General features: G+C 56.9%; 1 long non-coding RNA gene across 1 annotated transcript in view; it reads left to right on the top strand.

Moving 5' to 3' along the window:
• The first annotated feature begins 523 nt into the window (after positions 1-523).
• LOC112835983 (uncharacterized) overlaps positions 524-26,270 on the top strand; it is a 38,493-nt gene continuing 12,746 nt past the window's right edge. The window contains exons 1-2 of the long non-coding RNA XR_012377835.1: positions 524-768; positions 10,820-11,024. This is a non-coding gene — a long non-coding RNA (uncharacterized lncRNA). The remainder of the gene's footprint in view (positions 769-10,819; positions 11,025-26,270) is intronic.

The raw sequence follows: 26,270 nt of genomic DNA, 5'->3' as shown, positions 1-26,270 counted from the left end.
GCCCGTAGTCCTGCCTGCAGTGACTGGGCCAAGGCTGAGCGCAGGACCAAAGCAGGGCCCGGCATCCCTGTCCTAAGGGGTGGATTTGAGGCCCAGAGAGGTTAAGTGACCTGCCTTAGGGCACACATCTAGACTAGAAGCAGGGAGGCCCCAAGGCTGCGGCATCTACAGGGGAAGAGCCGGAGGCTGAACCCTGGGCCCACGAGCAGGGGTTCCGACTCTGACCTGAGGGTCCTGGAAGTGGGAGACGGGGGGGTGCCAAGTGGGACCCCGAAACACAACCAGAACCTCCCATCAGAGACAGAGGCAGCCCGACAGCTCCCACGGGCCGAGGAGGGTTTGGGCTGCGTGGGGGTTGCTGACGCGGGGTTACTGCCTGGGGAGGGTGCCGGAGTCGCTGGCCGGGACCCGGGTGCCTGCACAGGGAGAGGGGCCCACGGGGAGGTGGCTCAGCAGGAGAGGCGGCTCAGCAGGAGAGGAGGGGCTGGCCCTGCCCCGCCCTGCCTCAGGAGCCCGGAGAGAACCCGGCTGCTGGGTGTGGCCGGAGCAGGGCCCCGGGGCCACTGTGGCCAGGAGGCCCGGGCAGGGCCGAGGTGGGCGCGGGAGCGTGTGTGGTGTGCGAGTACGCGTGCACACGTGCGTGAGTTGTATGTGAGCGTGTGTCCTTTTGGGCTGGGCACGCAGAGGCCCGGACAGGGCGGGGCTGCAGGGGAGATCCTGGAGGCGTAAAGGTGAGCAGGACAGCGAGGGAAACTGAGGCAGGCTCAGGCAAGTGCCCATTAGGATCTCAATGGTGGCGTGGGCGGGGCGGCGAGGGGGAGCGGGGACAGGGCTCTGGACGGAGAAGACGGCTCAGCTCTGTCTCCCTGTGGACGCGGGCGCCACCAGCCGCCCAGGGAAGACCACGCGGATCAGGGGCCGCCTGGGGGCGGGGGCGGGGCGGGGGCCGCGGGCCGAGAATCTCCCAAACGGGGTGCCTCCTGGGGCAGAAGTCTTGGCACAGGCCTGCCCGGAATTTAAACCTGGGAGGAGATCAGAGAAACAGCCCGCCCACCGCAGCCCTTCAGCCTGAGGGTGCTCTAAACCCTGCCCCCAGCGAAGCGAGCCGGTGGGATTTCCACCCAAGGAATGTTCCCCAGCACCAACCACAGGGCCCACTCCGCCTCCCTGGCGGTCCTGCTCAGCCCTCCCTACTGGACCCCTCCTCCGGCCCGGGCCTGGGCTGGGCACCAGAACAAGGATGCCTGGGTCAAGCTGGGAGGCTGAGGCCGGGAGGCCAGAGGACGGAGGGAGGCTGCTGTGGGAGGGCCCATGGCCCCACACTACGGCTTCACAAGGTCGGGGCCTTGGCTGGGGCGGGTGCTTTGTCCAGCTTGCTCCTCCCACGGACCAGGACACTGGTGGCCTGGCTGTGTGGTGTGCTGGCCTCTCCTCCCACCGCGGGGGATTTCTCAGCTCTCCCCAGGACCATTGCCCTGCTCCCTCCCCGGCCTCCTGCCTCCAATCTGATCCTCCCATCCACCCCACAGCCACACAGCTGGAAGAGGGTGAGTTGCCTACCCAATATTCCCTTCCCACTTTACATAAGTCAGAACCCTGATTTTGTGTCCGGTGGCGCTGTGTCCTGGTAAAGGACAGACTCCCAGGCTCGCTTGCACTTTGGGTGGCCATGTGACCGGGTGCTGTCCTTGAGATCCAAGTGAATTTCTGGAACATAGACTTTGCCTTCCTGCCTGGTATGGTGATGTGATGCCTGGTGTTCTGGCAGCCATCTTGTGAGTATAAGGAGGGAAACTGTGCTGAGGATCCTAGAGCAAGAAGATAGGAAAAGCCTGGGTCCCTGAACAAATTCTGGAACTTCCTGATGAGGCCTGGACTGCCACTATCCAGCCTGCTTGTAGAAAGGGTGGTGGGAGAGTCTTCTAGAGCTTTCCTGTGGAGGGAACAGCCGTAAAAAGGAACGGCGATCAGAACATAGCTGGAGAGTCTGGGGGATGGGATGCATCCCCTTATTCTGTCTGGTTCTTTGCCTGAGTCATTCTACTCTGTTCCCTCTGGCCCTTGCTCTCCCTGACGGAGCCCTGGCTCTGTGCCAACCGCTCCCCTCTTCTGCCTCCCTGCACCTGCTGGCCTTGCACATATCCGGGCTGTATCCTTGGCCCTGGGACCTGTCCTTCCTGGTCTGGTCTGGTTCCTGAGACCTTCTGGTCTCTTGTGTGGCCCTTGCATTTCTTCCTGAGTCTGTGCTGAGACCTGGCCTCGTTCCCCAAGTGTTCACAATGCACAGCTTCCACCACATTTCTTGGGGTGCAAGTGACACGTCCTGGTGTCCCAGGCTGGGCTTCCTGGGAAGCCAACTCCAAGGTGGAGTGTAGCATTCCGGGAAGGTTTTAGGGAGAACCCTTGGGACTCAACTCCTGGGGAAGGAGGGGAAGGAAGCAGATTCAGCAGAGGAAGGCGTCCAGCTGAGATGCAGGTCCAAGGCCAGCCCTGCTCAGCCCTCTGGAGAGCTCCGGAGCTAAAAGACGCTTCAGTTTGTAAAACGTTGGGTCAAAATGGTCGGGTCCTTTTACCCCAGCCTGGATCACATCTCAGATGCGGCTGCCCCTGGAAAGGTTGTGGCCCAGGTGCAGAGCCTCCCAGCAGAGGCCATCCCTGAAGGGGGTGGGGATTGAAGGTCACCCGCCCCCTTCCTTGATGGTGAGTCTAGGAGGTGCATCTCCATTCCATCCCATGGGTCGGTTTTCACGGTGTGGCTCTTGAAACCCCACCCTCTGGTGGGAGCAGAAGGTCCACACGTCCCCCCAGTGCCCTTCCAGGGGCCGCTCCTCCTCCCAAGGAGCGTCCCAAGGGACTAGGGGTGTCCATTGGGAGGAGTGACCAGCTCAGCAGAAGCCCGTTTGGGGGCTCTGAGTGTGGAAGATGAGGTAGCCATCTGTGCAGCTACATGAAGGCCTGATTATATCAGATTCTGGTGCCCAGAGGCAGGATGCCGTAAGTAACACCACCAGAAATGTGAACTTGGCTGGATGGAAAAGGGAGCCAGGGTGATGTTTGGTGTAGCCTCGTGACAGGTGGGAAAGCTGGTGACCTGCGTCGTGCCGTGGTGAGACGTTTTATCTAACTGTCCTCCGCTCGGCTTTGGGACAATGACCACGTGCCATCGGGGTTGTAGTGGGGGGCATGGAGGGAAAGGTTCCGAATATTGGCATATGTGGGTTCCTCGTGGAGAAATCCCGCAGGAAAGGGGTGAGCTGACGCCAGACCCAGCCTGTCTCCAAGGACATGGAGCGAGAGGCCTGGCTGGCATCGCCCGCGACCAAGCATCCTGCCCCCAGGGGCTCTGCAGGGCCGAGAGGGCAGTGCTTTTCCACCCCACGCCGACCTGGATGCGAGCAGCCGTGGTGGGGCTGCTGCCCGCTCCTTCTCCAGGGCCCTTGAGAGAACCCGCCGGTCACGGTCCAGTGAGGAGGCAGGTGTTTCTCTCTGGAACTTGGTGTCTCGAATTACCCCAGGACAAAGGTGACTGGGTCCAGGCCGGGGCAGGGGGCGGGGCCCAGAGCAGGAGACACTCGGAGTCTTCAGGCTTCGAGTCTAAGCTTAGACAAGACTGTTGAGGGTGGATGCATGTGCATGGAAAGGACCGGAAGCTTTCTAGATTTTTGAGCACACCAGGAGGAGGTGGGCGGTGAAGACGGTGAAGGGGGTCAGCCCCCAGGAATGAACGGCCTTCTCTCTAATGCCCAACTTGGAGGTGAACATGGAGATTCGTGGGCCAGCAGGTTCCGCTCTCCACTGAGCACTGGCCCGGGCCCGTGGAGGACAGTGGACAAGGGCAGGTCTCCCAGGGGCAGGACGGGGGTGGCCAGATTGGTTAACCAAGGAAGGATTACTGTGCGGGCCTGACAGTTGCCTTGGACGGTGTGGGTTTCCTGTTCGGCGTGCTCTAGCTGGGGCTGCTCCGGGGACCCCAGATCCCATGCCCTGGTGACAGCAAGCGTCTTACCGTGCGGTTTCCCTTCTGAGCCCATGCTCATCCCCGCCTTTGTTCCTTGCCTGTGGTTACTCTGCCTGGAACGGCATCTGACTTTCACTCATACTTGATGTCACCTCCTCCCCGAAGTCTTGTCTAATTGCTTAGGATTTCCTCTGAGCTCTGACGATACCGCCCACCAAGCCGTTACTGTACCATGGAACCATTATGTATCAGTCAGTTCTGGCCGCAGTCATACCGCGGGACAAGTCACCTCCACCTCTGGAAATACTTCGTTGCTCATGGATCTTCAGGATGGCCGCAGCAAGTCTGTGGGCCAGCAGGGTCTGGCTCCGGGCCTGGGGCTGGTTTCAGGTCCCCTCCACATGTCTTGTTCTGGGTGCCAAGCTCACGGTGGATCCCCAGAGCACAAGAGGCCGAGTCTCACAATGCAAGTGCGCTTAAGGCCTCTGCTCACACGACCACCTCTGACACACCGTTGCCCCCAGCCAAGCTCCGTGGGGCAAGAACGGTCTTCCGGCTCGTGCTGTGTCTGTGTCAACTCCACTGACCTGCGTCTGGGTCTTGTGGGGTCCGACGGCCAGTGAAGAGTGGGTGCACTCGGAGTCTGTGAGGAACGGAGCCCAGCGCCTGGGGCCGCCTGCTTGCCGGCTGCTGCCCTCGCCAATGCTGGGGTTGTCCACACGAGACCCCTTCCGCGGGGGCTGTCTTTCATTAAGTCCTGTCTCCTTTTCCCCACGCACCTGAGTCCCTCTGGTGGACTACCCCTCCCATCGAGGAAGGAAATTTGTCCGCGTGAGGGGGAAAGGAGTCACAGAGAGGCAGTCCCTTTATCCGAGCACACAGTGGCATGGTGCCCCCAGCAGGTGCTTCACCAGTGTTGGCCCCTGAAAGGCGGACCGGGGCGTGAAGTGTCATCGAGTTCAGGCAGGCCGCCCGCGGGCAGTGCCTGGGGTGTGCGTGGGGCTGGCACTCCGTGGCGCCACTCTCCTTCCCTCTGGTGGCGCCCCTCAGAGCAGAACCCTTCCCAGGCCCCCTTCCCCCCTTCCTTCTCTGCTCCCACCCGGCTGGCTCACACCCGCCCTGGCCTCCTTCCCTGCTGGCGGCCGCACGCCTTCTTGTGAGCGCATTGCTTCTCCTGAATGCCGAGACTTGGGGAACGAGGTTGCCAAAAATGCAAGCTGGAAACCAGAGATTTTTTTTTTTTTTTTCAAGAGGGAAGAGGATTTAAAAATCTTGGCCAGAGAGTTTTGTTCAAGGAGAAAGCGAATAGCAAATCTTCCTTTGCAACTTAGTTCCTCTCCAGCTCCCCAGTTTGAGATGAGTTTAAAAGGGAGATTCGTCGGGGACTTCAAGGCTCTATTTTGACCTGCAGCTTCGCCCTCACCTCTGAGCCTTAGCTCATACTTTTCCCCTTTCAGGGAAAGCCCGTTCCCTGTTCTAAATGCCCCTGGCTCCTACTCACCCTTTGATGCAGAGTATAAAATGCCTCCTCCTCCAGGAAGACTCCCTGATCACTTCAGCTTCTCTCTGCCCTCGGTGCTCACCGGTGAGCGGCAAGTGAGTGAACTTAGACAGCCCTGGGTTTAGGTCCAGGCCCTGCCAGCCTGCCTTTGCTGCAGCCACCTGCGGAAGCAGAACTTTCTGGACTCTGCTTCCCTGGCCGGAAGGGAAGATCTTCCCGTGGTTTCCGAGACCCTGACAAAGTTTGACCTTTCTCTCCCCCCGCTCCCGCCTAGTGGTAAGATTTCTTCAGCTTATTTTATTACACACAGACAGAGATTGTCATCTGGCAAAGGCTTTATTTAAATTAATGTAGCATAAAAAGATGGAATGTCACTTATCAGACTTGGCAGCCGTGAGACGAGATGGCTTTAAAGCTAGTGACCCAGTCCCTGGGTTTTAAGAATTACAGAAACATTTTGCTGGTCGGTGTAGGGGTCTCCCCCTGCCGGAGCAGGGTGGGTGATTTGGGCAGTATCACACCTAGGTGCTAACTCTCTCCTAACGCTTGGGGCGGCAGGATGCAGCGAAACGCCCCGGGTTTGGTGTCCCTCTGAATTCCTGCTGTACTCCTGACCAGCTGGGGGCTGGAGCAGTGGCTTCCCTGATCTGTGCCCCAGGACTCATCTGGAAAAGAGAGCACGCTCTCCCTCGGAGGGGAGCTCTGTGCACCAGCTGAGACGGTGTGGGCCCTGGCTGGCTCCTGGTGGAAGCTTGGAGGATGCCGGGCCCCCCTCTGGGACCCCTAACTACCACATCTAGGCAAACCCCGTAAAGTGCCAGTTTCACTAGATGACTCTTTTGGTCAAAATCTCGTGACTTTATTTTTTATCTTGGTAAGGAGGCTCCATGACTAGCGTGGAGCCCAACACGGAGCTTAAACTCATGACTCCAAGATCAAGACCTGAGCTGAGATCAAGAGTCAGATGTTTGGGGCGCGTGGGCGGCTCAGTCGTTAAGCGTCTGCCTTCAGCTCGGGTCATGATCCCAGGATCCTGGGATCGAGTCCTGTGTCGGGCTCCCTGCTCAGCTGGGAGTCTGCTTCTCCCTCTGCCACTCCCCCTGCTTGTGTTCCCTCTCTCGCTGTGTCTCTCTCTGTCAAATAAATAAAATCTTAAAAAGTCAGATGTTCAACCAACTGAGCCACCCAGGTGCCCCAAAATCTTGTGACTTTAAAAAATACAGTCAACATTCTTCTGCTTGGCATTCCAGTCCCTCTGGGATTTGAGCCCCGCTGTGCTCCTGCACTGTGACCCCCCCGATCTGACCCCGCCGTGCTCCTGCACTGTGACCTCTAGATCTGAGCCCTGCTGTGACCTTGGTGTTCCCACCCACGAAGGGGTGGTTATGTCTTGGAGCCCCAGCCTCTGCTCCACCTTCTCTCTCATTTCTGTCTCCAAGCACTCCCACATTCCTGTCTTGGCCCCATTGTTCGTTGGCAGGCAGACCTGAGTTCAGGCTCTCCTGTCCATCATCAGGAGTGGAGAGTCTAATGCAAGTAACTGAAACCAACTCTGGCTGGGTTTTTTTTTTAATTTTATTAATTTATTGGAGAGAGAGAGAGGCAAGAGAGAGAATGAGTGAGCAAGCACAGGGGCAGGGAGAGAAGGGCAGGGGGAGAAGCAAGATCCCTGCTGAGCAGGGAGCTGGACATAGGGCTCGATCCCAGGATCCCGGAATCATGATCTCAGTAGAAGGAAGATGCTTAACCCACTGAGCCACACAGACGCCCCTCAGCTCTGGCTGATTTAACGAGAAAATAAGTTTGCTAAAAAGGAGAGTGAGCCGTCATGGAATTGCTGGAGAACTAGCTGGGAGGCCATCGGGGCAACTCAGGATGACTAAGACAGTAAGGACATTCACAGTTCCCTGTAACAGGCTGCAGTCCGAGGGCAGGGCAGGGCAGTCCCAGGGGTGGTTCATTCAGGGGCTCTGTGATGGACACCCAGGGACCGGGCTTTCCATCTCGCTGCTCTGCCTGGCCTCTTGGTGGACGCGGGGTGGCTGGAGTGTCGTGTGCAGACGCAGAGCGGGGGCCCGGCCGTCCAGTGAGTCAGGGTTAGGGGTTAGGGCTGGGGCTAGTCAGTCCTGGGCTTTAGAGAAATTGCCGGCATCCCCTGGGCAGCTCTCTTCTCATTGGCCATGTGGGCATCACATGCTTGGGCATCGACCAATCACTGGCAGGATGCGGGCCAATCCGAAGGCTTGTGTGTAGCAGGTGTGCTGGCAGACGGTGCCGCCCGTCTGGGAGCAGGTTTGGCGAGACCTCGGCGGCCCTTCGAGGGTCTCACCCGACGGCAGGAGCCATGTGGCCGAGGGTCCCAGCAGCTCTTGGCTCGGTCGCAGAGGCTGGACGCCACCCCAGGGCCCCTCCGCTGAGTGGAGGAGCCAGCTACAGCTCGAGCGCCGGCCAAACGCACCAGCGCCGCAGAGCCCGTGAGCTCAACAACGTGGTATTCAGAGACAAGGTATGTTTAAAAGACCATCAAGCGCTGAAGCATGTTTACGTCTTAACACATCTAAAAACAAATAAAGTATGTACCTTTTGGCAGGGCCTGAGGACGACAGAAGTTCCCTGCAAAGGAAAGCCGGGGAATGTTGCAGCCTGGGGTCGGGATGGGGCAGACCCTCCCTGCTGGGCTCCCATTTCTGCGCTTCGAAATGGAGCGGAGTGCTCCCCAGCATGGGGTGGGGGTGAGGATCCAGGGAGGCAGGGAGGCTGAGTGTGTCCCCCGCCAGCGTCAGACTCTCAGAGCTCCCCTCCTGGACGGCTCCACCGGACTTCCACCTCCAGGCCTGTGAGGGATTACTCCAGCTTGCCGCCTCTCCTCTGTGTGAAGCACCCTGCAGCCATGCAGGACCCCTCTCAGAAGGGCCCCCCCCCCCCCCCCCCCCGCGACAAACCCCTTCTCATCCTTCAAGGCCCAGTTCAAAGGTCCTATTCTCTGTGAGAGACTTGTAAGGATGTGGCTTAGGATGGGAGGGTCTGGTCTGGCTTTGGGTTTCCAGGGATCCGTTTGGCTGCTGAGTTGAGAACAGACTGTCAGGGGCAGTTAGGAGGTGAGGATGAAGTCAGGTCCTTGGCCTGGTACTCGTGGCCTTGCGGCTGCTGGGCCCTACACCCCTCTCCAGCATCACCTCCTGCCCTCTTCCTCTCTGTCCCTCAGCATCTTCACACACACAGTGACTCTCTGCCTCGGTGACAGCTACTCGGGTCACTGTGTCTGGCCGTCCTTCCTGGTCTTAGTGACCTGGTGAACTTCAGCCTTCAAGGTGGAGTGGGTGCCCCTTCCCGGATGAAGCCTCTCTCAGCTTTTGTGCCTCCTGAAGGCACGCTCACCAGTCCCTCCTCCCAGTGTTCCAGAACCTTCCGTGTCCCTGCACCACTGTGTACCATAACAGCAGTGGCCCTTGACTGAGCTTTTCTCATGACCGGGTCCCATTTGACTTCGAAACAGCCACACAGGGTAGGTCCCTCCACTGTCCCCATTTCACATATGGGAGAATTGAAACTCAGGCCACCTGCTGAGGGGCACACGGCCCACAGGTGGCCAAAGCCTCGGAGCACTCTGTGTGTGTTCCCTCGGTTAGCCTGGGGGCCCCAGGGGCCCTGGGGGCAGGGACCTGGCCCCATTCATCTCTGGGTCCCCCTGGCAGCTGCGGGGGGCCGTCTCTGGCCTGCGTGGATGCCAAGCGGGCGGCCTGTCTTTGGGTCTCAGGGCTGGAAGCGTCCCCTGCGTGCTGAGCCTCATTCTTGCTGTGCTGGGGCAGATGGAGCTGTGTTCTCGCTTCTTTGTGTGAACTCTTAGCACATAGCACCTTCTAGCAATCTATGTGTTTTACTTATCTATCTTGTTTACTGTCTCTCCCCTAGAGTAGGGCTTCTCGACCCTGGCGCTACTGGCTTCTGGGGTGGATAACTCTCTGCTTGGGGCCATCCTGTGCCTTAAAGACTTTAGGGACACCCCCGCTCTCCACGCACTGGATGCCTGTAGCACCCTGACCCCCCAGGGTTATGAAAATCAAAAATGTCTCCGGATGTTGCCAAGTGTCCTCTGGGGCACAAACTGCCCCTGGTTGAGAACCACGGCTCTGGGACATCAGCTCCACTGGGGCAAAGAGTCTGGTCTGTTTTGCTCACTGTGGTGGTCACCCCTGCCCATCCCCTCCACCCCCAGCCCCCGCCCCAAGCACAGGGCCTGGAACATGGGGCGGGGGGCGCCAAATGCTTGCCGAGTGCTGCTGAGAGAATGGAATGTTTCTTAGATCCCATGCAGGGGCGGCGGGTACCGTTGTCCCATTTCCCAGACGAGGGGAATGAGACCCCGAGGGTGGCGCTTGCCACAGGTCAGAGTGTGGGTAGGGGGTGCGAGAAACAGGCCACAGTGACCGTGCCTTTGGTGGTCCCAGTGCAGGGAGAGCCTTCCGTGAGCCAATGCCAGGCACAGCGGGGCCACGGGAGAAGGGGAACGTATGAAGGAGGGAATGATTGGGTGTCATTCTTGGGCAGATGGTGTCGCGGGCGGCCGAGGGCGGCAGAGTTAACAGGAAAGAGGCCGCCTCCCAGTACTGCTCAGCCACCTGCAGAGGCGGGGACGCGCCTGGGGTGCGATGCCGGGAGAAATTAGCCCCACAGAGAAAGACGAACCCTGCATGGTGTCACTTGTATGAGGAATCGGAAACAAAGTCAAACTCCTGGAAACAGAGCGGAAGGGTGGTTGCAGGGGCCGGGGGCCGGTGGGTCAGAGCGCACGAGCTCTGAGCTGTAAGAGGGGTAGGGCCCGAGGAGCTCGTGTAAATCTATGAGCAGGGCGGATGACTCTGTATGATGACGCTGTGTTGTGGGCTTGACCTTTGCTGAGAGTGGGACTTTGGGGTTCACACACACACACACACACACACCCACGGGAGAGATGGTGGGTGTGGTAGCTGGTCTGCCACGGGGCCGTGTATCACATCTCACCAGGGCGCGCACTTTAAATAGCTTACATGTTGTCTCTTCTACCTCAACAAGGCTGAACAAACCTCCGTATCAAGTGGAGGTTCCTGGGGGAGTTCTGGCGAGTAAACCCAGGGGAGGGTTTGGAGCCGCCTGTTTGGTACAAAGCCCCCTGCACCCCGGCTGGAGGCGCTGGGCCCCTCGCAGAGAGCCACTTGGCTGCCCGCGGGGCTGGCGGGCCACGGGGGGTCCCCCCCCGCACTCCTTGATGGGTTCCGGGAGACAGGCTGCCATCCATCTGAATCAACGTGGGGCCCGATTTGAAATTCAGATTCTGGCTAAACAGAACATTAATATGAATTTGTATTCTGTTATTCTCGCAGGCCCAGCTGTGTGTGTACCAGGCCGGCCCGGGGCGCGGCAGGCTTCACGGCGCAGGACCCCCGCCGCCTCCCCGCCCTGCCACGGCCCTGCGCCCCGGAGCCGAGGGCGCTGGAGGAGAACGGCTGCTCTCTGTGGATGTTTCTCCCACGGGGAAACAGCAAAACAGAACAGAGAAATGACTGGGGCCAGCCTCCCCTGGCAAAGGTGAAAAGGGGACTTCTGGAATGGGGGGGGGTCCCAGGTGGTGTCTCTAATACTGCTAGCATTTCAGAGCTGCCCGAAGGCCTGGCTTTGAACCTGGGCAGGGGCTCTGGGGAACAGGGAGGAAGCGGCACGGGCCTGGCCTGGCAGGGGGAGCTGGGCAGTGCAGCGGACCTGGGGGCCGCCCGTCCTCATGAGGTCCTCTCGGCCGCCCCCACTATCTCAGGGTCGGCATGTCCGCCACCATCACTGCAGAACCCGAGGATGGCTTGGCTCTGTGGTCCCTGTGCAGCTCCTTCCTGCAGCGGCCCGGGCTGTGCCCAGGACTCCACCCCCAGCCTCCTTCCACCCAACCTCACACAGAGAACCAGCCACCCCCACACTCAGTAACCTCCCGTGGCTCCCTGTTGCCCAGGAGGCATTAGGGCCTGGGCTTGGTGGGGGTGTCAAATCCTGGCTCAATCAGTGTACTAGTCTGGTGGCCTTGGACAAGTTTCTTAGCCTCTTTGTGCCTCAGTTTCTTCATCTCTGCAGGAGGATAAGATCACTCACCTTCCAGGATTGTTGGAGGGTCAGGTGCATGTGTGGGAAGTACCAGGACCCTGCTGGGCCTCACCTGGGGTCTGTCCACCTCCCAGCATCTGCCCGTGGCCCACCACCTCGCACTCCGCACAGGACCGAGGACCTCCGGCCCCGCTCTTCCCCGTGCTCAGCTCCGCCCGGCCTTCCCACCTGCTGCTCCCTCTGCCTGCCTCCTCCAGGTCTGCCTCAGCCTGATGCATCCTTCCAGTGTCTGTCCCAAGAAGCGTCCCGTCTGTGTCTGTCAGACCGTGGGCTCCTTGGGGACTGGCTGGCCCATACTCATCTTTACTGTTTCTGCACCTAACCTGGCCCTCCGCCATTTGGCGAGTCTCTGGACTTGTCCCTCTAAGCCTGGCTCAGCCCTGCTCATCTTCAGGGGGCACCCACCGAGGGTGGGCTGCTTCTGAGCCTTCCAGAAGCCCACTGGCATGCCCAGCGCCCCCAGCCGGGGGATTTGGGGTGGGAGCCTACAGCTAGGGTTCCTCCACATTGGCCTTGCTTCCTGGGCCCAGCAGCAGAGGGTGGGCGTCCTCCTGGCGTCCAGATGTGGCTCTGGGCTCCGTCCTGGGCTCCGTGGCGGGAACAGCAGGCTTTCCCAGAGTTGACTGACCGTTACCATGGTTAGGCCGCGTCCGTGCGCGTGAGGAGGGCTGTATCTGGTGCAGCGTTTGTCAGCATGCTCCGTGGAGCAGGGTCCAGAGCCCAGCTCTGCCTGTCCCCACTGTGTGCTCACTGACGGAGGCCGAAGAAGTCAGTGGCCTTTTCCCAGAAGCTGTCCTTGCTGAGTCTTACCCTGCCCGAGTGCCCCGCCAAATGGCGTCTGTCTGGGCCTAGCGGGTGGGCACAATTGGCACCAGCCAGGTGCCCTCCGAGCTGGAGTGCCTGGGCTCTGGCACGTGGGTACAAAGCCGGCTCCATTCTGATGCGGTCCCGCATCCCCTCAGTTGTGCCTCTGGGCTGGGGCTGCTGCCCTGGGGGCCTGCTGACCTGCCTCTCACATACGTGACCCCGGGACCTGCCTCCTGCGGGCTGGCCACCTGCGGACCGGCCAGTGCTGCGGGCTTCGGCCGCCAGGGGGCAGCGAGGGGTGGCTGGGCGTCTGCAGCTCACCTGTCTCGGCCCCAGCACCTCCGCCCGGGCCCCGGTGCTTTGCTTAGGGCCAACTTGTGGGGCTTGCTAAATCCTTCCTGGATCAGGCTCCATTTATCGGCCTCGCCTGACTGGGGCGCTGACCGGGGCCTCATCACTCTCCTGCCTTCCTCCTCCAGCCTTTCCGGGGGGGGGAGGGAGGAGAGGGGAGTCGGAGGGGAAGGAAAGTTACTTTTATTAATGGTTGGAAGAGCAGTGACTTCTTGAGGCCTCACTGTGCACCTGCTGTGCATCATCTGTTTCTACCCCATTTACAGCACAGAAACAGAGAGGTTGCTGGCCTCCCTGATGTCACACAGCAAGGAGTCAGGGGCTCTGAGATTTGAACCCAGGTGGCCTGGTCCACTGCATCGCTGCTCTGCACCTGCCTTATTACCAGACAGAGTCCGCAGAGAGGTAACCGGGGCAAAATCCCTCCCCGGGCAGTCACTCGGCAGGTGTCTCTGAGACCCTGGGCACTTGGGACATAGAGAGGATACATTCCATTAATTTTTTTAAAAAGATCTTATTTATTTATTTGACAGAGAGAGACAGTGAGAGAGGGAACACAAGCAGGGGGAGTAGGAGAGGGAGAAGCAGGCTTCCCGCTGAGCAGGGAGCCCGATGTGGGACTCGATCCCAGGACCCCGGGATCATGACCTGAGCTGAAGGCAGACGCTTAACGACTGAGCCCGCCCAGGCGCCCCTCCATTAATCTTCTAAAGTAAAATGTGCATGCGTAAGCTGCTACGACCAGCCCCATTTTACAGACAAGGACAGAGGCACAGAGGTGTTCGGAGACTCGCCTAAGGTCACACAGCAAGGAAGTGGGGAAGACAGGGCTTGGGCCCGGCAGTCTCCTGCCTTGGAGATGGTTGCCATCTAGTTGGGAAGAGGGGTGGAATCTGGCCGTCACCACAGGGCTGTAGGTTCCCAGGGAGCACCGAGGAATCTGAACACAGATAGGAGCCCGACAGGCCGACCTGTGGAGGGACGGCTATCCTGGGAGGCGAGGGTGGGAAGTTCCCTGTGCGGAGGCCCAAGGGTGCCCAGGGTCCACCAGTGACACACGCAGCCTGCAGACAGGCTCCACCGCTACCTCAGTGGCCACCAGGGATGCAGTGTGAGTGGGCTTGACCCTTGACCTCTGGGGCTCTTCTGGGACCAGGGCAGTGGGAAGGGCAGGCCCGGCTGCCGACGACCTGGTGCCAAGGCCCTGTGGAGCACTGGGCATGGAGTCCTCCATTCCCCTGAGGACTACCTGCTTCCCTGGTGGGGTGGGCTGGGAACCAGGTACCTCTGCTATTGGGGACATGGATGCTTTGTGGGTAGAGCCTGGGACTGAGGCCAGCACCTCGTCCAGCCCCAGGCTTTCCCATGGTTCCCATTTCCACTCACTCCAGCCACTATGGATTTGCTACCCTGTATTATCATGTCTGATAGAATTCAGATGTGTCATCGGAGGCCTTATTTCTCTGAACCGTTTAAAAGTCACTCTTCAGTGCTCACATGATTTCAACTCTCCCCTCCCCCCCGTCCCCTCCCCCCCGTCCCCTCCCCTATTACCCTCTGTGCACGTCCAGGGTTCTGGGCTGAAGAGAAAGACAGGGAAGAAGAGTTCATGGTGGGGAGAAGGTGTTTGTGCTGTGACTCTGGACATAACTTGACCTCTCTGTGCATCAGGGCCCTGGGTTGGAGAAACCTATGGGTGTAGGGAAGGTTACTGGCCCTACTATGTACAGAAATGTCCTAACTTCTCTGTGTCTGAGAACCTGTGTTAGTTTTTATCTAGTAGGGTCACATTAGTATATTAGTGGAACCTTTCTCATCCATCCTAGCCTCTGTGGCCAGTGACCCTACCCCTAGCTCAGCCCTTGGTATGGGGTAGTGTTTTCCTGAGTATCATACCCATTCCACTGGGTACACGGGACGCTGGGCCCAAGATGACAGCTCTAGGGATGCAGGGGAACTACCTGGGCTGATGGAAATGCTCTCTATCTTGACTCCGGAGGTGGTTACATGACCACATATATTTGTTAAGATTTGTATAACTATATACTAAAAAGGGTGAGTTTAACTGTATGTGTATTGTACCTCAGTTAAAAATATTTTCCCATAAAAGTCTTGTGCACAATTATTAGAGTTACTTCTAGGTAGTTAAGATTTTTTGTTGGTATTATGCATGCTGTCTTTTTAAAATTACATTTTCTGTTTGTTGCTGTTGTGTAGAAAGCTAATTGATTTTTCTATGTAAAACTTAACTTCAAAAATAGTTTTGGATTCTCTTAGTACTTTTAATAATTTGATTGTAGATCTCCTTTGGGTTTTCTATATAGATATTTGTGATGAATAACCAGAGTTCATTACTGTCTTGTAGTTTATTTCTTTTTCTTTCCTCGTTGCAATGGCTAGGATCTCTAGCATGACGTAACAGAAGTAGGGAGTATCAACTTCTTGTTTTTGATGCCTAGTAGAGGGACTGTTTCTAGTTTTCACCCAGGAAGGATGACAATTGTTGTAGGCTTTTGGTAGATATACTTTTCCAAGTTAAGAAACTGTCTTTGTGTTTCTAGTTTACTAAAATTTTTTATTTTGCTTTGTTTTGTTCCAAATCATCCTGTTGGATTTCATCAGATTTTCTTCTGCATTATTGAGATGACCGTATTTCCTTTAACCTGATGGTATGGTGATGCACACTTAGGGTTTCTATCGTAAAATCATCCGTGCATTCCCAGGATAAATCCATCATGCCTATGATGTGGTTACATTTCCACTAACTTTGTACAAAAGGTTCAGTCCTGCTGCTAATATTTTGTTTAGGATTTTTCCATCTTTGTTCACGAGTGCGATTAGCTGCATTTTTCTTTCTCATACAGTTTGTCTCTGGTTTTGGCATCAGTCTTGTACAGGCTTCAGAAACGGGGAATGTGGAATAAGACTGGAATGATCCAGGCTCAGAGCCTTCCAGCTGAGAGAGGGTTGATTCTTGCTTTGGGCTTTAAATCGTGGGGCTCTTCAAATGTTAATTTCTTCCTCTGCGAGTTCAGTAAGGAATGTGTCTATTTCGTTTTATATTTAGAGGTATTGTCATTAAGATTTATTTTATTAGCATTTTAGTCTGTGACATATCTATAGTCACACCCATTCTTTATTCCAAATATTGTTTATGGACTCCCTTTGTTTTTCTTGATCATTTTTTTAAAGATTTTATTTATTTATTAGAGAGAGAAAGAGGGCGTGGGGGAGAGGGAGAAGCAGACTCCCCGCCGAGCAGGGAGCCTGGTGTAGGACTCGATCCCAGGACCCTGAGATCATGATCTGAGCTGAAGGCAGATGTTTAATGGACTGAGCCACCCAGATGCCCCTTTCTTGATCATTCTTATCAGAGATCAGTGGATGTCAGCTTGGTTGAGTATTTGCATCATTCCTTTTTTTCTGTTTCATTCATTCATTCTCTTCCTTCTTCCTTTGTGATTTTTGTATCTTAAGTTGGATGCTCAGCTTATTAGTTTTCAGCCCCCTTTTCCAATGTAAAATGTTAAGATTACACATTTTGCTCCAGGAACAACTTTTGCTGTCCTTTGCAAGTTTTTCATATGTGGCGTTTTCATTACCACGTGATTCCAGGAGTTAAGAACATCCAGGCTTTTCCATGAGCCCAGGATGAATCTGTTTTCCAGAAGGAAGAAAGTGGGGGAATGGCGTTATCAGTGCCGCCCTGTTGAGGCTTTCCAGGGGCCCCAGAGGAGGTGTGGTGGTGTTTTGTTTTGTGTTTTAATTTGGTTTAATGCAGCAGTTGGGAAGGAGCAAGTTGCAGAATTAGGCTTTAGATCATTCACATACATTTTGAAAACACAAAACATTGTGAAAACGCATTGTGTTTGAAACCACAAAGTTCCCAATTTTTTTTTTTTTTTTTTTTTTATGGACACGTAAGCAGTGAGAGTGAAGACTCAGGGTGGGCATGTACCAGCCTCTAGGTCACCACCACCCTGGGACAGGGAGGGAGGAGGGCAGGCCCTGGGGAGGAGCTCAAGGGAGCCTCGGGTCTGTGGTGTTTTCTTTCTTATAACAAGAAGATCTCAAGCCATGACAATGACAACTGTAAGAAACGGTAAGAATGTAAGAGCTAGGAGAACTTTCTTGAACTGTAACATAAAACAACTGTTTTGAAATTTGGACTGGTGAGGACCACGTGGGTGCACCTGGCTCTGCATGTGACTGGAAGGAAGTTGTCATGACAACTTGGTGAGAGTCGGAGTGGAGGGAGAACCAAGACCAGAGCCAGAGACCAGCGCTTAGAGCGGACCCTGTGGTGCACCCAGCGAGGTCTCCCCAGTGGTGGTGGCGTGGGTGTGGCCAGCACCCAGCTTCAGGCAGTCAGAGTTACTGCAAGATTTTGGGAAGTGACTTGTCCCTGTTTGTCAAGAGCCGGTTGGCTTAGGAATTCCACGTTAGGGAATGGAGGCAAAAAAGAGTTTGGACAAAGAGATAAGTAGATGACAAGATGTTTATCAGAATCGTTTAGGAGAAAAAACATCTGGAGATAGAGGACAATCAGTAAGTCTTGTATTTACATATTAAAAGATTTTGTATCGTCTTAACTAAAGTGATAGTGATGAAAATGTTTAATAATAGAGTAAAATGCTTATGGTCACATTAAAAAAAAAGCAAAAGGCAACATTATGCATACCACAAGATGTGCGTGTATGGAAAAAATATGAATTAAAAACATCCAGAAGAAATAGACCAGAACGTTATCAGGCGAGTCTCCAGCCGGTGATGCTTGCAGCTGTGTACTTCCCCAAATAGACTATTTTAGGTCCAACGTAGGAAAAGAAGAGCTGTGTCCTGGGCAGCCTGGTGGTGCAGCAGGAGAGGTCACCCATTTCCAGTGAGGTGAGTTCTAGGTGCTGGTGTGTGCTGGTCTTGTTTGAGCTACACGCCATCTCCCCTGAGGACACAGGCCCAGAGCAGTTTGGTGATTTGCCCCAACGTCACACACCTAGCAAGTGGCCGAGCTGGGGTCTAAACCCGGAGTCAGGGGGAGAGAGACATCAGGTGACCTGGCCCCACGCCCAAACCCCGCTTCTAGACTGGCCATTCCCTGCTGGGGCCAGGGTCTGCCTGCTGGGCCGGACTTTCTCCCACATCCCTGGAGCCCACCCCATCCTGATGGGTCTCTTGTCTGCAAGCCCCTAGCCCACCTATTCCTGCCTCTGCTGCAGTCTGAGTACTTGCCTCCCACGGGAGAACATTCTGGCTCTCTGCCACTCCCAGTGGGGGGCACGGGGGGGGCACCTTTCCCCATGCTCCCACCATCCTCCATCACTAGGTGGTTTCTGCAGCATGAAAACCTAGATCGCGGCCATCCCTGAGCATCCCAAGGGCGGGCACTTGCCTCCACTTCCAGAAGGGAGCCTTGCTCCCATTTTACAGGGGAGGAAACTGAGGATCAGTCGTGTCACGCACCAGGGTCTCTCAGGTCTCTAGTCCGGCCCCTCTACTGTGTGGGCCCTCAGGTCCTCTAGGGGTCAGTGTGCCAAGTTCGATGTCACTCCCTGTGGGAGCCCCCTCTGATCCTCCTCACTGAGGTGTGGTATGTAGGGCTGGGGCTGAGTGCCCCATAACCTGTGTCCAAATCCCGGCTGCACCGCTGCTGTGACCCTGGGTGACTCACTTAGCTTCTCCACCTCGGTTTACTCACCTGGGAAATGGACATTGTATTGCTGAGAGCATTCAGTGAGCTGTCTGTATGGGACTTAGGATGGTGCCCCGCCTGCAGTGGCTCCCTGTTCATGCTTTTTAGGATCTGCCCATTTGCCCAGAGAGTGGGAGAGCGCTTGGGACCATGGCCAGCTGGCGGGGTGGGTGTGGGGGCCTGTGGTTGTTCAGGCCTCCTGTGGCTCTGGGAGTGAGTTTCATTCTGAGGTCTCATCATGGCTTAGTTGTGATAAAGCCCACATTCTCGGTGAGGCGTGCCTAAACCCTGCATCCGGCTCTCGTTTGGTCGGGGAGAAGGGGCTGTCTGCTGATCCACGCCCCACATCATGGCAGGGGCTCTGTGGGGGCAGGGCCAGTGTTCTCTGCCACCATGTCCCCTACCCAGGGCCAGGCCCATGGGGGACCGTAAGAACAAATGTGCATCGACAGGGACCCCACGATGGTTAATATTATAGCTGCCAGGCTGCAGCACCCAGGTATTTGGTGAAACACCAGTCTAGATGTCACTGTGATGATATTTTATTTTTATTTTTTTTTCAAGATTTTATTTATTTATTTGACAGAGACACAGTGAGAGAGGGAACACAAGCAGGGGGAGTGGGAGAGGGAGAAGCAGGCTTCCTGCTGAGCAGGGAGCCCGACGTGGGGCTCGATCCCAGGACCCTGGGATCATGACCTGAGCCGAAGGCAGACGCTTAACGATTGAGCCACCCAGGCGCCCCTGTGATGATATTTTAAAAATGAACTAACATTTAAATCAGCAGACATTCAGTAAAGCAGATGACCCCTTCATAATGTAGGTGGGCCTCACCCAATCCGTTGAAGGCTTTAGCCAAAAAAAAAAAAAAAAAAAAAAAGACCAACGTCCCTGGAGGAGGAGGGAATTCTGCCAGCAGATGGCCTTGGGACTCAAGCTGCAACATCCACGTTTCTCTGGGTCTCTGGCCTGTCCTGCAGACTGTGGACGGGCCGACCCCCACAATCTTGTGAGTCAATTCCTAGACTAAACCTTTCTCCACACGCACGTGCACACATGCACACAGGCTCTGTCTCTGGAGAACCCTGACTGCTACAGGCCTCTTCGAGGGCTGGGTCACAGAACCACCTGTCACCTCCATTAGGACCCGTGTCCTGCGTCCCTCCACCTCTCCACACCCCCCTGGCTTCCCCCACCAGGAGAGTGCACGGCCAGCCCTTGTGCTGAACGTCCCGAGTGTGGGCCACGGGTCTCTGCTTCTTGCGCGTGAGTCCCTGTGACCTGGCAGGAAAGCCCATCCCCACGTCAGGAAGTTCCCTTCCTTTCAGACTGCATACTCATTTGTCAGCTTTCCTCCTGGTTTCACCCCAGAGATCAGCCCCCACTGGAGCTCCTGGCTCCTAGCGTCCCCCTGTGCCCCATGCCCCGGTTCTGACGCTCTCACCCCTCTGGCTCTCCAGATTCGGGTCTTTTTGATCTTTCCTCATAAATCAAATCCCCTGGCTGTTAATCACATCCGTCTCTCAGAGCAATCCTCCTACCTCTGTCATGTGGGTAACAACGCTTACCCCCGGGTTCCCGTCCCCAGCGGAGACTGATGATCTACATTCGTGTGCAGGGACGCGAGAGGCACCGTGCCGCATGCTCACGCAGGGCTGCTCGGGGTTTGGTGCTGGTCCGGCTCCCGTGTTCCTGGCCAGGAGTGACCTCGCATGGCAGAGCCTCAGCGCTCCGCCGGGCCCAGGCTGTGCCTGCAGAAGCTATGGATGGTGAAGGATGGTGTCAGCGGGTCCACGCCCCCTCGGCCTCACCGCGTCCACCTTAGCAGGTGCTTGTTCTTACTGTTTCTCTCTCTTGGATGGCTCTTGTCTCCGCAGCAACCTCCTCCAACTTGCTGGGCCCAGGTTTCCACCATCTCATGCCAGGATCCTCAAGAGCCTCCGCCTCCCTCATCCGCCTCTCACATCCCAGTGTGTCCTTCACACTTTAGCGAGAGTGATTCCACTCACAGGCAAATCTGACTGTGCCACGTCTGTTCAAAACCCCGTTGCACTCAGAAGGCCCTCATCCTTCCTCGACTCTGAGGGACTGTCTTTGTCACGCTCACCCGTGCACCCCTGCAGCAGCTGGATCCAGCTCCTGCAGTCTTGAGGGTGCTGCCGCTCTCTCTTGCCTGGGGGCCTCTGCACCTGATGCTCCTGTTCCTGGTTGAAGTTTCTACTTAGAATAACAGCAGTGATGCCAATGATGGCTGAGATTCACTGTCTTCTTGCCCTGGGCCAGGAGCTGTGCCTGTAAGCACTTTACATTCCTCTCCTTTGCCTCTCACACGACCCCACAGCTTTGGTGTGACTTTGGGCCCCATTTTACAGGTGAGGAAACTGAGGCTCAGAGGGTTTAGAATGGACCTGGGTCTTGTCACTGGTATAAGGAGAGCTGAGGTTTCCAACCAGTGTGCCTGGATCTGGAGCCTGCCTTCCTGCCCTGCGCATTTGGGGAGCCCCCCCTGATGCTGGGGCCAGGACAGGGCCCTTCCCTCTGTCACGGGCCCCACCACACCTGGGCCCTTGACTGGTCACCTCTCTCGTTTGCTGATCTGTGAGCTCCCCCAGCTGCAGAGCCTGGCATGTCGCCGGCACCCAGGAAGCATTTGTTTGGAGAATGAGAGGCGATTTGGCCACGCGGATGGATGGCTGTGCACGAGGTCTGTGGTGTTGGAGCCCCATGGGCACTGCGGAGGGATTGGTCACTGGGCGAGTGTCTGGTCCGTGGGGGTGTAGGACAGCGTTTGGGTCGGCCCCGGGCTGGGGAACCAGGCCCACCGAGGCATTTCTGGGCAGTACCATCATCCAGCCATCGTGGGGACCCCACACCGGTGTGGCGGCAGAACAGCATGTCCCTGTTGCAAAGGCTCATGGGCATGCTGCTGCCTTCCAAGGCGTTCTGGACCTTTCTGGAGCTATGGTGTGGAGAGCCAGCCCCTGCTGGGGGAGGGGCAAGGTCAGCGTTGGGGGACTCCATGCCCCATGGTCCACAAGCCACATGGCACACTCGGCCTGGCTCTCTGCACCCACTGGGACCCCCAGCCCCTGCCGGCCCCACCCCCCTCCCACAGCACCTCTGTGCGCGGCCCTGGGCTACTGTGTAAGCCAATTCGTTCAAGTTCAAGTGTATTCGCTGGGGAATACAAGCACAGAGGAAGACGTGAGTTTGTTAAAGGGACAGAAGTGTGGGTGACCGTGGTTTGGGCTTTGGATGAGCAGGAATGGCAGGAAAATTTGGCTCAGCCTTGGAGACCCCGTGTGCGCTGGGTGGGAGGCCAGTGTCAGATGAACAAAATGCAGGCGGGGGCCTGGTCCACGCGGTGCCCCTCTGGGTCTCTCACTGTGTGGTGGAAATTAGGCTCTTCCCCTCCCGAGGGGCCCACCTTCAGTTCGGTTCTTCCCGCAGCCTTGCGTTTGATCAGGCAGGCTCTTTGAGCGGGGGGAGGTCATCGTTGAGCCATTAGAAACCATGTGAGTGTTTGTTCAAATCTTAGTGGGCTCGGGTTGGGGCCCAGTCCAGTGGGGCAAAGGAGGGAGTCTTTTGCCACCGGCCAGGTTAGCATTTGGGATGCCCTGGAGGTGGGGCTCTGTTCAGGGGCAGGGGCGGGGGTGGGGGGAGGGCTTCTGCCTGCAGCAGAGCCCCCCTCCTCCCATCCCCAGGGCCTGCTGTGCACTTGACCAAATGCAAAAGATGAGATCCCAAGAGGCCTTGGGATTTGCTGAACACACTAAACCCACAGAGGATAAAGTCACCTGCCATGGGCTGATGTCGCCCCCAGTTCCTATGTTGAAGCCCCAGCCCCCAGTGCAGCTGTTATTTGGAGACGGGGCCTTTGCAGAGGTGGTTAAGGCTAGAGGAGGTCACGAGGTGGGGGGCCCTGAAGGAAGAGACCCCAGAGCTCGCTCACTGTCCACCGTGTGAGCACAGAGCCAGCAGGTGCCTGTCCGGGGACGGCCTGCAGCAGGGCCCCCACCAGCAATGCGCCCCTGACACCCCGATCTCAGACCCCAGCCTCCAGAGCTGTGAGAAGTGGGAGTCTGTTGTCTAAGCTGCCCGCCTTGGCCCTTGCTACCATGGGCTGGGCTGACCTGGACAGACCCGGGGGCAGAGTGACGGGAGGGGAGGTATACACCTGGAGAAAGCCGGGCCGAGCCTGGCAGAGCCCGAGCGCCCACTGTGTTTTCTCGGGCGGAACTGTGCTTTTGCCAAATTGTGGCATGTGTCTCCAGTGGCAGCTTTGTGCTGTTCTGAGCCTCTGAAGACGGGGTGCTGGAGACTCGGGGGTGGATGTCCTGGCATGGGCCCGGAACCTCCTGTCCCTGGGTTGTGGCTGGAGGGGCTGACGGGTCACCGAACTGCCGCTCCGGCAGCAGGTGGCTCCGTGGGGCTCCCCTGGGTGGCTGGCGCAGGGCTGTGGATGGAGAAGGTGGGCTTGTTGCCCCCGGGCGGAGTGTGGACATCTGCAGGGAATCTGAGACAGACCCGGGGGTCCCCTTACTGTGTCTCTACCCTCTGGAGACGGGGTCCTTTGAGCTGTGTGTCTGTCCTCTGTCGCGCCTTAAGTTCAGGACCATCTTGTCACGAGGTCCCTAACCCAACCACATCAGCAAAGACCCTCTTTCCAAGAAGGTCACCATGACAGGTTCCAGGGGTTAGGCCGCGGGCGTACCTTTTTGGGGCCACCATTTAACCCATTCCAGAGAGGCATGACGGGAAAGGCGTTAAGGAAGTCCCCATTTATGGAGCCGGGGTGGGGGACCCACAAGGCAGGTGAGGCTCGGGGAGCAGTAGGAAGCCCCGATGCCTGCAGTGGCTGAGAGCAGGAGGCTGGGACCTGAGCAGGTGGTGGCTGTGGCCACGGGAGAGGGGCTGGCCCCCGTCCGGCCAGAGCTGAGGCCACTGAGTGGAGCTCAGTGACCCTGGTCCGCGGCGTGCTGCTGGGGGGTGGGGGTGCAGTAGCCCCCACTCAGCTTCCTTCCCTCCGTCTCCTGCTGGCTGAGCCATCCTGGAAGCCAGGGGGCAGGGGAGGTGGGGGTGGGTTCCTTGGATGAGGTCCAGCCCCTGCACAAAGGGGAGTCGGGGGCAATCAGCGACTAAGCAGTAGGAGCTCAGAGGGAAGCAAGAGAATTCTACCAGGAGCAACAGGGCACAGGGCTGCCCTTGTTACCTGTCAGGTGACCTCCCACCTCCCCTCCCCTCCCCTTCTCTCCCCCACTCTCCTCCCCCTCCTCCCTCTTCCCTTCCCTCCCCCCTTTTCCCTCCCCCCCTTCCCTCCTTTCTTTCAAGAACAACACCTGAGTGCTGATATAGCCAGATGAGGCGACACATTACCCATCCCCGGGCGGGAGGGCGGTGGGGCGCTCTTGATCCGATCCATGGGTGTAACAGATAAGTGACCCAGTTTTGACGCAGATACATTAGGGCCAGAGTGGTGGTTTGTGGGTGGGGGCAGGCTTCTTGCCCACTGCAGTGCTGTCTAGGCTGAGTTCTGAGGGGTGAGGAGGGGTCTGCTGGGCGAGGAGGGCAGGAGGTTGGACTGGGGTGTGTTCCAGACCCCGGGGAGCTGGCCAGCCAAGGCCAGAAGCAGAACACGGGCCCTTCAGAAGAACTCCATGCCTTGCAGAGTCTGACTTTGGAATGGCTGATGACTCCCTCACCGGTGGATCGGGTTAAACGTTTGCCCTGTCTTTCTTGGCACCTCATGCCAGGGAGCACGTGCAGCCTTTCGTCCCTGTAGGTGAGGCGAGGTTTGGTGGCCTGGTGGAGGAGGTCTGTCCTGGTATGTAGAGGCCTGTCCCCTGACCCTGGGTTATTGGCCATCTCTCAGCTGTCGGTGGGGCAGGTGGGCGGGGCTCCGGGCTGCAGGAGTGGCCGGCCCCCGTCAGTCTGTCGCCCCCATCAGTCTGTCACCCAGCGGTTCTGGCGCGTCCATCCCTGGGCCTTGCCCAAGTCAGTGCGTGCACTGATGGTGGTCAGCTGGTGATTTCCTAATGAGATTAGCCCACCTCCCGTTAATACTGACCCTTCTCCAGAAGGGAGCAGCGTTCCCTTCCCTGGCCTGCACCCAGCGTATGGCTTCCCTCCCCCCACCCCCAGAGTGCTATTATCCATCATTGTCACGGTTCATTTCAGGGATAAAGTTATCCCAGATTTGGCCAGCGGGAGCCCCTCCTGTTTTTTCTGCATCTCCCCGTCATTTAAAGACATTCTTCATCAGTTACTCCTCATCACCCACAAGCTGTTGCAGACCCACACCGCCCCATGTCCGCCCCGGATCTGGAATCGGCCTTTCCCCCCAGCAGCTTCGTTCCATGTAGATGATTTTTTTTTTTTTTTTTGAAACCCAGGTCTTGGTGCTAGGTGAGCTCATTTATCAAAAGATGTTAAGCTCCAGTGATTGATCTGTTATTGACGATTCCTTCTTTCTCACAGCAAAGCGCCAGAACGAGAGCACTTGGTAGTTGTTGCCGACAGCTATTTCTAGCTGGCTCCGGCCCCCCACGAATCCTCCGCCCCTCCCCAGGGATTCTTCCTAAAAAAGGTTCCCCTCCTCCTGGCAGAGATATTGCTGGATTCAAGCCGTCTGTCTTTCATTGGGTTTCCCATCTGCTCCTTCTGGCAACCCCAGTGAGTGGAGACGGTCCTTGGTTAGGCTCCAGCCACGCTGGGGCCCCTGGATCGAGTCTGGAGGCTTCCAGGACTCCCAGGCCACACAAGGCGGCCCCACCACGGCTCCGTCCCTGGGCAGGTCACCTCCTCCTCACTCAGGGGAAGGAAGGAGGGGGTTTGTGTGAGCAGGTTTCTGGGAAATCTTGGAAGGAAGGGTTCTTTCTCAGAGGTGGGTGGAAGCGTCCTGTGTCCATGATCGACTCACCTGGGCCCCGGCAAGCAAGCACTGAAGCTGGGAGAGGCAGGATTTGAAATGAGGTAGTCCGGCTCCCTGCACACTCACTGGGTCGCCTTGCTCAAGCCTTCTGCATGTGTGTGCTGCTCCAGGCACAGAATAAGGAAGCACGGAGGCTTTGGAGTCAGAAATGTTTGTGTTCAAAGCATCGCTTTGCTGCTCGCCCGCTTTGCAACCCCGGGCAGGCCGTCCACGCTCTCGGGGCCTCAGTTTCCTCATCTCATGGTGACGACAGTGGTCCTCACACTTTGGGGTTAGTGTGAGCGTTAGAAGTGAGAATAATCGGGAAGGGGCTTGCCCAGAATCTGGTGTCTAGTTAGTCCGTAATAACTAGTGGTTATAATTGTTACTAAGTAGAATACTTCATACAAATTCTAAAGTGCTCTGTAATTACAAAGAGTCTATAATCTTAAAATCAAGGGTCCGGGGTGTGGAGAACCTGACTCCCAGCCCTTGGGGGATCTCCCCTGGGGCCTGACTCTGTCCACTGTCTGGTCATCATAGAAAGAACATGACGAACTTCCCTTCCCTAGACAGAGGAACTAACCTGTTCACAAGGACAGCTAGGAATACAACAATAATAACAGCGCTTGTGGGTTTTAGAGAAGCAACAAGACAGGGAATGCCGGGCAAGATCTCAGAGTGGGGTGCTGATGGGGGGCGGTGGACAGAGGCTCAGGCAGCAGAGCATGGCATTTGGGGCCATGATGATCTTTTTTTTTAAAATTTTTTATTGTTATGTTAATCACCATATATTACATAATTTGTTTTGGTGTACTGTTCCATGATTCATTGTTTGTTCATAACACCCAGTGCTCCATGCAGAACGTGCCCTCCTCAATACCCATCACCAGGCTAACCCATCCCCCCACCCTCCTCCCCTCCAGAA

The sequence above is a fragment of the Callorhinus ursinus genome, unplaced genomic scaffold, assembly GCF_003265705.2.
Source record: "Callorhinus ursinus isolate GAN/ISIS: 27379988/994484 unplaced genomic scaffold, GSC_fseal_2.0 scaffold4, whole genome shotgun sequence".
NCBI lineage: Eukaryota > Metazoa > Chordata > Mammalia > Carnivora > Otariidae > Callorhinus > Callorhinus ursinus.
Note: the sequence above shows the minus strand (reverse complement) of the source record. Positions and strands in the feature narration are given on the sequence as shown.